Source organism: Chinchilla lanigera, unplaced genomic scaffold, assembly GCF_000276665.1.
Source record: "Chinchilla lanigera isolate Chin_1 unplaced genomic scaffold, ChiLan1.0 scaffold00010, whole genome shotgun sequence".
Lineage (NCBI taxonomy): Eukaryota > Metazoa > Chordata > Mammalia > Rodentia > Chinchillidae > Chinchilla > Chinchilla lanigera.
The window spans coordinates 17,152,751-17,164,822 of NW_004955411.1; positions in this window are offsets into that span (position 1 = coordinate 17,152,751).

The following is a 12,072-nucleotide window of genomic DNA, read 5'->3' on the forward strand; positions in this document are numbered from 1 at the left end:
ATCCCAGTCATTGATTCTTTGAAGTACTTCCCCATGCAGTGTGGAAAAGATCTCTACTATGAAAATTACAGTACTCTGAAAAAGGAGGTTGATGAGAATATCAGAAAATGGAAAGATATCCATTGCTCATGGGTAGGAAGAACCAACACTGGTAAAAATGGCTGTACTTCCAAAACTGTTACACAAATTTAATTCAATCTTGATCAAAATACCATTAGCATATCTCACAGATCTAGAGAAAACATACTTCAAATTCATTTGGAAACAGAAGAGACCCAGAATAGCAAGGGCAATCCTGAGCAACAAAGGCAAAGCAGGAGGCATCATAATCTCTGACTTGAAATTATGCTACAAAGCTACTATGATAAAATCTGCATGGTACTAAAAAAAAAAACAGACATGAAGATCAAGGAATAGATTAGAAGATGCAGACATAACTACAAACAAACTCAGCCATGTTATCTTTGACAAATGAGCCAAACATGTTCACTGGAAGAAAGATAGCCTCTTTAATAAATGGTGCTGGAAAAACTGGCTCTCCACATGCTGAAGATTAAAGCTAGACCCATGTCTATCACCATGCACTAAAATCAAAAGATCTATGTATTAAAAAAGAAACACTAGATCTACTGGAAGAGAAAGTAGGTAGAAATCTTGAAGACATAGGGGTAGGCAGAGAGTTCATGAACACATTTCTAATTTTTTAAAACTTAAAACTGTCAGTTCATAAATAACTGACTTTTTACTAAGATACTCTCTTATATTTAAATGTATCCTGTGTGCATAGGTGGGGCTTTTAGGAGATGGCAGGATCATGGGTTTGTGATAACTGATTGGTTTAGCATAGTTGTGACTGTGGAAATGGGAATGCCCATCCTGGTTGTGAGTGTCACCAACCAATAGGTTTGTAGTCTGGATGGGCTAAAAGTAAAGAAAGGCTCCCTCCATACTGCCTCCTGCCTGCCCTACCATGGACTGTTTCTCCTCTGCCATGCTCCTTTGCCCTGCCACCTTGCCTTGGAGCTGCTGACTGTGGACTGAAACCTCTACAAACTCAGCTAAAATAAACCTTTCCTCCTTTAACTTTAGGTGTTGGGTGTTTTGTCCCAGCAATAAGAAAATAACTAAGACAGACATTATAATTCTATTGTATGTCTAGTGTTTAAACTAGAAGTGTTAGTCAACATTTTTATCTTTATTTTTTGGGGGAGAAGACATAATAAAAAAGTCAGTGTTTCTCAGGACTTGCTATATTTTCTCAAAACATTCGCTTATTACCTCCCCTGAAATAATGCTAAGATTTCAACACAATGTTGAATATAGAGCTGAGCTTCCTGCTTTGATACCACCTCTGCCACTAATCAGATAAATAAACTTAGGACAATTATATGACCTCCCTGTGCCTTTATGTTGTATCGAAGAAATAGTAATATCTTTTCTTCACCCATCCCAAACTTCATGGCTAGGACCTCTATAACAAAAACATGAGCAAGAGCTGTGCACATGGATTTATTTAATATTAGTTTTACGTGGCACAGAATCCTTCAGAAACAAAGACCTGAAGAAACAGGCATATTGTTATGGGCAGTTGCATAGAAGTACGATTGGAAAACAGAAGCTGTGATCTAATGAAACTAGATTAGGGGAACGTAGGGCTGTTTGCTCAGATTCTTATCTCTGTTTCCATGTCTCAGTTCTTTCTTTCAGGTGTAGGGAAGGCCATTTTGGAATGAGGGTCTTATGATTTATACTGGGGGGAAGTTCAGCTAGGTTTTATATTTACTACAGAAGAGAAGGGGAAAGGGAAGTTCAGAGAGTGACCTCCCCCCATTTTGAGGGTTTTAAATTTTCCTTCAGCTTAAAATACGCTGTGTGCCAAGATGCTATATTTTTGGGTAGCATGTTCTGAGCCCTATAGGTATCTTCATCTGTAAACTGTGATAATAATGGTATCTACCTCAGAAAGTTCCTAAGATTAGTGAACGGGTTAATAGTTGTACCAACAATTACCTTCTGAGGAAGGAAAGCCACAGCTGTGTGGACTGTGGCTGCTGGGCCTCCTGCCTGCACATGCCCTCCTGCTCCTTTATGTGCAGAGGAAAGACAAGCAGGGCCTGTGTTTTGTTCATGATTATGCCATTGATCACACTAATAAAAACATTCTCTTGGATACTTAGTCTGTGTGAAAAAAGCCATCACCTACTGAAAGGAAAAAATAAACTCCCCTGACATCATAGCTTTACCTTAGTTTTCATCAACTAAGTCTTTAATTGACATGAAAAGCTAAAGTCTGAGATAGTTTAGAAAGGACTAGAAATGGAAACTATTGCTTTGGAGGTGATTTTTTTTTTTTTTTTTTAGCTAAGCAAAAATTAAATGGAAGAGCCAGTTTTGATTTTACTAACTTTCTGATCAGCCTATAGTTTATCAAACACTTATTCCCCACTCACTGCAAAAAGTAGAAGCAATTCAATATAATGGGTAATATAATGAAGCATTTAATGGAAACTAGAAGCAAAAAAAGGGATGAAACTGTCCTAGACATCACCTGTTTGTACATGTGATATTGCTTAGGGAGCAGGATGCCATGTCAGACTGGGGTGGGCAAGGGTTTGGGGAAGCAAAGCAAGCAAACTCAGCTGAAGGTCAGGACAACAGTTCAGCCAGACAGGCAGAGCCTAGTGTCCAGAGAGCAAGGTGCCCAGCAGAAGGCAATGGTCTGATCATTCACATAGCAGACAATCTTGGAAATATCCAGAAGAAGGTAGCAGAGTCTCATAAGCTGGATGAGTGGGTCATCTGGCAATAGACAATATTTCGATGCCCAGACCAGCAGAGAACTGTCCAGCCACAAAAGCAGGCTCAGCTGCTTACACGGTCTCTACTACAGGGATGCAGTGCACAAGGTCCACATTCCATAGAAGCCCTTGGTGGGATTAGGGCCAGCGATGGCTAAGATCAGAACAGGACTTCACGCTAAAGGGTTGTGCCCTATTAGGGCAAAAGTTAACAGCCAAACAAGTAGTAAAAGGAACCTGCTATTAAATCCCAAGTTACCCTCACCCCACATCTGTGGATGAGATAAATCAGACATGGAGGCAGTCTTGGCAAAGGCATGGTAGTAGGGAAAAGTTCTCTCTGGTTCTTGACATCAACTGGGCCTGCTTTTGGCTGCAAATGGCTAAAACTCTGATTCACCATGACATTGTACTGGAATGTTGTTTGCTTGATAGTCTGACATGTGGGCTCTGGACTGGTGGTGCAGCTCATCGAGGTCATTTCCATCTTCCACTCCATCAGCTGGATGTGGGCTCTTTGTCACTTTCATATATTATGGTTCTAGGCATTAGGGCCTCACCCCATATCCTAAGCAAACAGGACAGGTGGGAGCTAACGTATGCTTCCTCCAACCCTCTGTTTTTCCATAAGGTTATCATAGTTTTTAAATACTATAAAGTGGCACCCAAAAGTCTCATAAATTTGGAAATGGGGCCTGGTGAGAGGGGTCGGTCCATGTGGGGCATGACCTGGAAGGGTATATTCTTGTCCTCAGCTCCTGCCCGCTGCCTCTGCATCCTAGGATACTGTCATGGGGTAAGTAACTTTCCTCCACCATGCCCTTCTGCCTTGGAGACAACAAACCATGAACTGACTCCTCCAAAAAAAGGAACCAAAATAAACCTTTCCTCCTTTAAAGTGTGGGTGTCCAATGTTTTGTCCCAGTGACAGGAAAGAACTAATTAGAAAATTGGTGCCAAAAGTGAAGGGAGTTACTGCTGTGACTGTGCCTGAACATGGAGCTAGAGGCTTTGAAACTGGTTTGTAGGAAGAGTTTGGAAAACTGGGAGATGCAGGCTAGAGATACCCGAGAATGTTGTGACCAGTGCTTGATGGGCAATAATGGTCTGAGCTCAGAAGACCAGAATACTGACAGAAATGCAGACAGTAAAGCCCATCAAGTTTCAGCTGGGAACAAGGACTGTACTGGGAAGTGAACTACAAGTTATGCATGTTTCATTCTGGCAAAGGATTTGTTTACATTCTGTCCATGTTCTATGACTTTCTATGTGGTTGACTTTAAAAGTGGTAGACTAATTACTTGGGCGGAGGAAATTTTAAGGCAGCTCAATGTTCAGCCTGTGACACGAGTACTCCTGGCTGCTTTCAGCCAATTCTATAGACTAAGCTGAATGATTTTAAAAATTTGGAGCTTGTCCAGAAAATAAACACCTGTAACATTGGGGCCGAGGAGAGCATGATTGCTGAAAAATTTTGTATTAAAAGAAGCAAAGTATCTTTCATTAAGACAATAGGAATGATATTTTGAGAGCATCTCAGGAAATGGACAAACTCCACCCACTGCAAGCTCAAGGGTGTAAAAGGGTATACTCTTCTGAAAGACTTTGCTTTGGGAAGAGAGCTCTATGGTGCCCTGATCATTCAGAGCTGCTTAAGGAAGTGTATCCTTGAGTTCAGTCATTCAACCACTCAGAGACTGCTGCAGCCATGATCCAAGAGGGCCCAGAAACTGTTCAAGCTGGCTGGAGACCTTGGTGTTATCCACATGGTACTGATTTTTTAGGCATACAGAATGCAAGTGAGATTACAGAAGTTTCCATGAAGACTTCAGAAGAAGACCCAGTAGATCAGCCAAAAATGTCATGTGACAGGGTTGCATTCCCAGAAAGGAGTCTAATAGAGGGTGATGCATGAAACTGTAAGAGTGAAGCTGAAGATGCAGTGGGGACTCCAGGAAGTTGGAGATGTCAGGAACATGGAACATCATCTGAGGAAAGCCACAAGCAGTGAGGAAAGCCAGTCCATTGGAAAGGCCATGTGGGCTACAACTGGCAAGGCCATTGGAACAAGGCTGTTCAAGCCCTTTGGAGTTCACATCTTACCACAACATGCTCTAAGTGTTGGACATGGAGCTATAGGATTTAATGTTTGCCTTCCTTCATTTCATTCATCCTTTGTTTCCATTCCTTTCTGTCCCTACCTTCTCCCCTTTTTAAAGGGAATTTTTATCCTGTGCCATTGTATGCTGGAACTATTAAACAGTTTTGATTTTTACAGGGGCTCACATATAAGAGCTTGAGTCTTAGTCTTTGGACTTTTCATCAGTGCTGGAACTGTTAAGATTTTGGTGACTCCTAGCGATGGACTAAACATAATTTGGATAATGAAATGAACATAAGCCTTCTGGGACCCCAGGGCTGATCTAAAATGTCCACCCCCAAATTTGTGCTTGATGGTGGAGCCTGGGAGGAGGGGGAGATTGCTTGGGGTGTGGCCCGGAAGGGTGTATTCTTGTTTGAGGTTCCTCATTTGTCTCTGCTTTTTGGCTCGCATAGGTTGAACAACCTTTGTCTGCCATGTCCTTCTGCTCTGTCATTTCTGCCTTGGAGTCAACCAACCATGGACTGAAACCGTGAACCAAAGTAAGCCTCTCCTCCTTTAAGGTGCAGGTGTCAGGTATTTTGTCCCAGTGATGGGAGGTGACTCATAGAGAGGTTTGATCAGAAGCCTCCCAGCAGCCTGTTCCCCGGTACTCACTGGCCAGATGTGGCTCACTTAGACACTCCGAGCTATAGTGGGAGTTAGGAAGACAAATCTTGTGTTTTGAGTCCCCACCAGTGGAGGCAAGCAAGGGAGAAAAGCGGCGAACAAAGTGGTTGGCTTAGCATTTTCTTCATTCTCCTCTTCCTCTTAAACTGAGCAGGATATTGTTTCTTCCCATTCCTTTGGCAGAATATAACACTGCATTAATTATCTTAGGAAAAGATGATGACTTCCACATGTGTGTACAGCTCATCCCTTTCTCTGAGAATGCTTTCAGTTGTGAGATTTGGCATCACAATATGGGTCACAAAATGAGTTGGGGAATCAGGGGCTAGACAAATGGTAGCCCAAGAGGCAAATTCCCTACATTCTCTGCTCTGGAAATCTACCAATTCTTTACAGTCTAAGGAGAGTTCATTTTAGGCTATTGAATTATTTACTTAATCCCTTCCCTTTCCTCTCACTCTAATGCTTGCCTTACATAAAAGGCCCAAGGCTAGGGTAAAAAAGTAAAGATGTATGTAACCATCAGACAATACAAATTTCTTTGTATGGCAACGGAATCAACCCTGAAATGTTGAAAAGATCAGTTACTTCAGCCTTAAAAGATACCCAAACCAGTTGAATGAGAGGGCAGAGCCTGTAGAGCTTGAGTACATTTTGGAGGGAAGGAAATAAAGGGGCTGAGTGTGGAGGTACATGCCTGTAACCCCAGAACTCAGGAGGCTGAGGCAGGAGGATCACTGTGAGTTCGGCTAGGCTGGGCTACAAAGGGAATTCAAGGCCTTGCTGAACTACTTAGAGAGACCCTGTCTCAAAAAAAAAAAAAAAAAAAAAAAAAAGTAAGAAGAAAGAAGAAAGAACAAAAGAAAGAAAGAAAGAAAGAAAAAAGAAAGGGGCCACTGGGCAGTATACTGATCCATTAATTCCTATAATGAATAAAAAAAACTTACTCTGCTATGTACTTTGTGAAGAAGCTATAGGGATTAAAAATGGGGGTGGGAGTGTGTATGAATTAAAGACAGGTAGCAAAATGCAGCCTCTTTAAGACCTGGAATCAAGACACTTGGAAAACAGTAATTTGGTGAAGAGGGGAAAAAAAAGGTAGATCTTTGGGAATTGGGAGAGAGCTGACAGGAGAACTAGAAACTATAGAGAAGCTAGAGAAATGGAGCACAACACAGAGGAAAAAAGGAAGCAAACCAAACAGCTGACCCCAATTCCCAGGGAAGGGTGCCCTGTCTCTGCTGACCCAAGGTAAGCCCAGAGAGGGTCAGCAGCTCCAGAGAGAAACAATGGATGGGACCAGCAGCAGTGGGCCCAGGAAAAGCCCATGGCCATCATGAACTGTGAAAAACAGTGTGGGGTTTTACTCTGAAAGTGACTCCCTCCACAGAGTAGGCTCGAGTTGGGGAAGAAATCCAGTGCAGTGCTTGCCACGTTTGAAAGGGTTTAATCAGGAGCCCTTCTGGGAAGGGTTACTCGTTTAAGACTAAGCCACAGAACAACTACAGAAAACTATACCTCAGGGTTTCTGGTGTCACCCTGCCACAGGGACCAAGCGTGAGATGGCCACAAGCGCTAGTCCTGGAGTGAGCATGGGCTAACCATAGGCCCCTCTGGCAAGTTTAAGCACGGGCTGGGAAGGGCATGGAGGCTGCATCCTCCCAGGTGAGCAGCCAGGCTGGTTGTGTGCAGTGTTCACAGTGGACTGGGTCTGAAAGTACTGGCATTCAGTCCCGTAGTCTGCTGGAACCTCTGCCCTCTGCCTACACCCGGGACAACGCAGTGGTCTGTTTGCTTTTTCCACCTAACAATGTGACCAGGGATCTGCCTCGGCCAGGACAACTCCACAGCCTGAGTGTACAAAGGTGCCTCTGGAGCACGGGTGGGGGTGGGACTGGGTAGCTCGCAAGCCCACAGCCCAGGCAGAGAAGACTGTAATGTGGAGTGCATACAGGAACATGGAAACTGGGGCTCTAGAGTGACAACAGACCTGGGGCAGCAACCATGGCCTAGCATGCCCAGCAGGGAAAGGCAAGGCAGGATTCAGCATTCACACACAGAAACCTGAGTGTGGAAACAAAATGGGTCCTAGCAGTGATCCACTGCTCCTCCCCCAGATCTGGTGGATTCCAAAACTGAAGACACTGGAAAGAGACCACTCAAACAAAAACACGAAGACTTTTTTGGAACTTTCTTTCTTTCTTTCTTTCTTTCTTTCTTTCTTTCTTTCTTTCTTTCTTTCTTTCTTTTTCTTTCTTTCTTTCTTTCTCTCTCTCTCTCTCTCTCTCTCTCTCTCTCTCTCTCTCTCTCTCTTTCTTTCTTTCTTCTTTCTTTCTCTTTCTCTTTCTTCTTTCTTTCTTTTCTTTCTTTCTTTCTTTTCTTTCCTTCCTTCCTTTTCCTTCCTTTTCTTTCTTCCTTTTCTTTCTTTTTTTTTTAGTTCATTGTGTTCTTGGAGGTTTCTCCTCTTTTTCTTCACTTTTTCCTTTATTTTGCTCTTTTCTACTTCTTGTTTGTTATTTTCTGTTACTCTTATCTAATTCTATTAATTTTCTTCTACTTCTTAATAGGATCCTTTATCACACTTATCTCTCATTTACCTTTCATTTTTCAAATTTTACTTCCTTCACTTTCTCATTCTCCAACCCCTTCATCTTTACTAGAATTACTATAAAGCTTTATTAATCTTTAAATATTTAGTTAACACAGTGCTCTTATTGTTGAATTCTTTTCTATTGTTAATGGCATTATAGTTGTTGCATCTACTACATTTTTAGTGTGTCTATATTTGATTAGTCTTTGTGTCTATACTATAATTGCAGATTTTTTTCTCTACAGTTTAATGTGGTATAGTAGTAGCTTTTATTGGTTCTTATGATATGTAAACGTCCAGTTTGTTTTTTACTCTACTATTGTTCCTGATTTCATTGGTGTTGCCAGGGTGGCATAGTTGCTGCTATTAATTGGTTTTTCCTCTATACCAGTATCTAATTTGTCTTTGTGTCATCCATAGTGCTGTGATTCATTCCTGGAGGATTGGATGTTGGGCCAATTCTACTGTCCCCTTCTCTCTCAAATTAACAGAGGTTGTTGGATCTTGGGACACAGACAAAGGCCTATAGTTAGCTATGCTGCACGCATCACTGAAAAGACATTAACTAAAGAAATCTCCATACTGATTTTTGGAGGCAGGGTCTTGCTCTGTAGTTTTGGCTGGCCTTGAACTCCCTATGTAGCCCAGGCTGGACTCAAAGTCATGGCAATCCTCTTGCCTCAGCCTGAGTGCTGGGTTTACAGGTGTGCACCAAAGAGGTCTCTCTGAGTGCTGGGTTTACAGGTGTGCACCGAAGAGGTCTCAATACTACCAACAAAGTCCACTATAATCAACCTGAAAACCTCTGCACATAAAACAAAACAAAAGAAAAATAATAGGAACATGAGAAGACAAGGCAACAAAAAGGCTCCAAAAATTTCCAACTCTCCCAAAGCTGATCCATGGGGCTTCAATGGGGAAGAAATTAAAAAGCCAAACCTTTGAATTATATGAAATGATAAAAGAGGAGACAGAATGCAGAATAAGGTGTTCAAACATGATATAACAGACAGTAAACTTGCTGGGCATGGTGGCACATGACTGTAATTCCAGCAGTAGGGAGGCTGAGGCAGGAGGATCGTTATGAGTTCAAGACTAGCCTGGGCTACAAAGTGAGCTCAAGGCCAGCCTGAATTGCATAGCGATACCCTGTCTCAAAGAGACAAAAAAAAAATTAACTTAATAAAATGATCAATGAGATTATTACAAGACACTAATAAAAAGCTAGTTGAGCTAAACAAAAGGATTAGAAAACATGAATGACCTGTTTAGGAAGAATTAGAGTCCATGTAAAGAAACTCAGGAGATAAAAAATTCTACTGAAAGCATGGGCAGCAGAAATGATCAAGCTAAGGACAGAGTGTCAGAACTGGAAGTAGGCTGGAAACAGGCAACAATATATTTAGAGATGCCTTACAAGCAGCAAGAGATTGTGGAAAATGGATCCAACAGCTGCTATGAGACACAAAGACTAACAAGATTAATTGCAATAAATGAAAGAGAACAGCACAAATGGCATTAAAAAACCTGTTTACAGAAATAATGGCAGAAAACTTTTCTAAATATGGGGAAAGAAATTAATATACACATAAGCAAGGCACATAGAACCTCAAATGACTATAATCAGAAACCACAATACATTGCAGTCAAAATCCCAGAAGTCCAACACAAGGACAGAATCTCAAAAATGGTCAGAGAAAAGCAACCAATCATTTATAAAGGTAAATTCATTAGAATTAAAGCAGACTGCTCAACACAAAGTTCAAAGGACAAGAGAGATTGGACTGAAGTGTTTCAAGACCTACAAGTAAACAACTTCCAACTCAGACTGATATATCCTGCAAAACTATCTTTCAAAACTGATGGAGAAACAAGGTTTTTCCATGACAAAGAGCATTTTAAGAAATTCATGACCACCAAACCAGTGATCTAAAAATTTCTCAAGGATATCCTAGGAAGAGACCTTGAAGGCAATAATGCCAAAATATCTAAGAGAATGGATACACCAGGCAGGGGAGCAGTTTAATAGAAGGAAGAGGATCAGGAACAGGAAAAAATGCAATATTAGGAACAAGTCAACAGCTTATGGTAATAGCTCTCAATGTGAAAGGTCTCAATTCCATACAATTACCTGATTGTATTCAAAACCAAAACCCAATGGCAAACTGAAATGGCTTCAAACCGAATCAAATTTCCCCATGGCACCAACATTGAATGTAACCATTGGATTTGATTCGGTTTGTGACCAATTCAGTTCCCAACCAGAATCGTGGAAAGAATTACGCTCATGAACTGAAGTACCAGTGTCCATTCTTGACTAATGATAGGTCACAGAAACAATCAAGGCAGAAATGAAACAGTTCCTAGAATAAAATAATACCAGTACCATATACCAGCATCTGTGGGACAAAAAGAAAGCAGTCTTAAGAGAGAACAGATTATAGCTGTGAATGCCCATACTAGAAAGAATGAGCCCAAATAAATAACCTACCAATGCTCTGCAAGCCCTAGAAAAACAAAAACAATCCAAATTCAAAGCTAGTACAGGAACGAAACCATAAAGATCAGAAAAGAGGGTTGTGGACTTAGCTCAGTGGCACAGTGCTTGCCTGGCCAGCACAAGGTCCTGAGTTCGATTCCCTGCACCAAAAAAAAAAAAAAAAAAGAAAAAGAAAAGAAACTAATGAAATTGAGGCTAAAGTATCCACACAAAGAATCAATGAATTTAAGATCTGGTTCTTGGAACGAATAAACAAAACAGACAAACCATTGGCCAATCTTACTGAAGAAGCTGTTTAACTGTATCAGTCAAATGAGGAACAAAAGCATAAAAAAGAAAGATGTGAAATTTGGAAGGCGCGGATCCACACCAAGAAAACTGCAAAAAGTCACAGGATCACAGCTTGGCCCTGGCCTAGATAACACCCAAGCTGTAGTAGAACCAGGATGGCACTGGGCAGCTGCAGAATGGTGTCTCCAGAAGAGAAATGGGTCTGGGAGGAAGTCTGGAGCCATGTTTAACAATACGAAAAATTATTTGTAGGTGTAGAGTGATAAATCTGTTGGATCTCTTGCTCCAGGTGATGAGTATACATGCAAATGAAGAAGGTACAATTTTAATTACTGTAATATAATTATCACCCTTATCCACTTGAGAATGAATAACAAAATGTTGGGTGTTTGAAATACAATAGAAATTTATTTCCCACAGTTCTGGCAAGGTCAGCTTCTGGTGAGTGCATACACCCTGGTTCAGAAAGGTTGTCTTCTCCCTGTGTTTGTACAAGTCAGGGGGCCACGAGAACTCTCTGGGGTCCCTTTCTGTGAGGGCACTGATCTCATTCATGAGGGCTCCCCTCTCATGACCTAAATCACCCACCAAACACCCAATCTCCTAATACAGTTACCTTGGGGTTAGGATTTCTTTTTGGTACCAGGACATGAACTCAGAACCTTGAACTTGCCAGGCAGGTGCTGTACCACTGCCCTATATCCCCTGCTGGGGGTTAAGATTTCTATAGGTGAATTTTGGGACATTCAAACATAGCAATTATAGCAATACATTACTTAGAGGAATAGTGACACTCTAATCATGATGCAATATTGTGATATGATTCAAAATTGGGCTCGCACAATATTGGGATTAAAATAGTAAAGGAAATGGGACAGGTGTGTAATTTAGCCAAATCCTCCATTACAATAGGCAAAAATTAAGAAACAGCAGTATAAGCATAATATTTACAAATTCGAGATAGATAGAAGCACATTGAGGCTGTGGGTAGGGCAGCAGCAGCAGTAGCTCATTTTGCAGAAAGCAAATTTGATTTAAAAAGTAAGTGTATGAATTACCTTAGAAATCAAAATTCAACTAAAATTACCTTAAAATTTAAAATTCAAGCTGAGGGTGGCGGCAT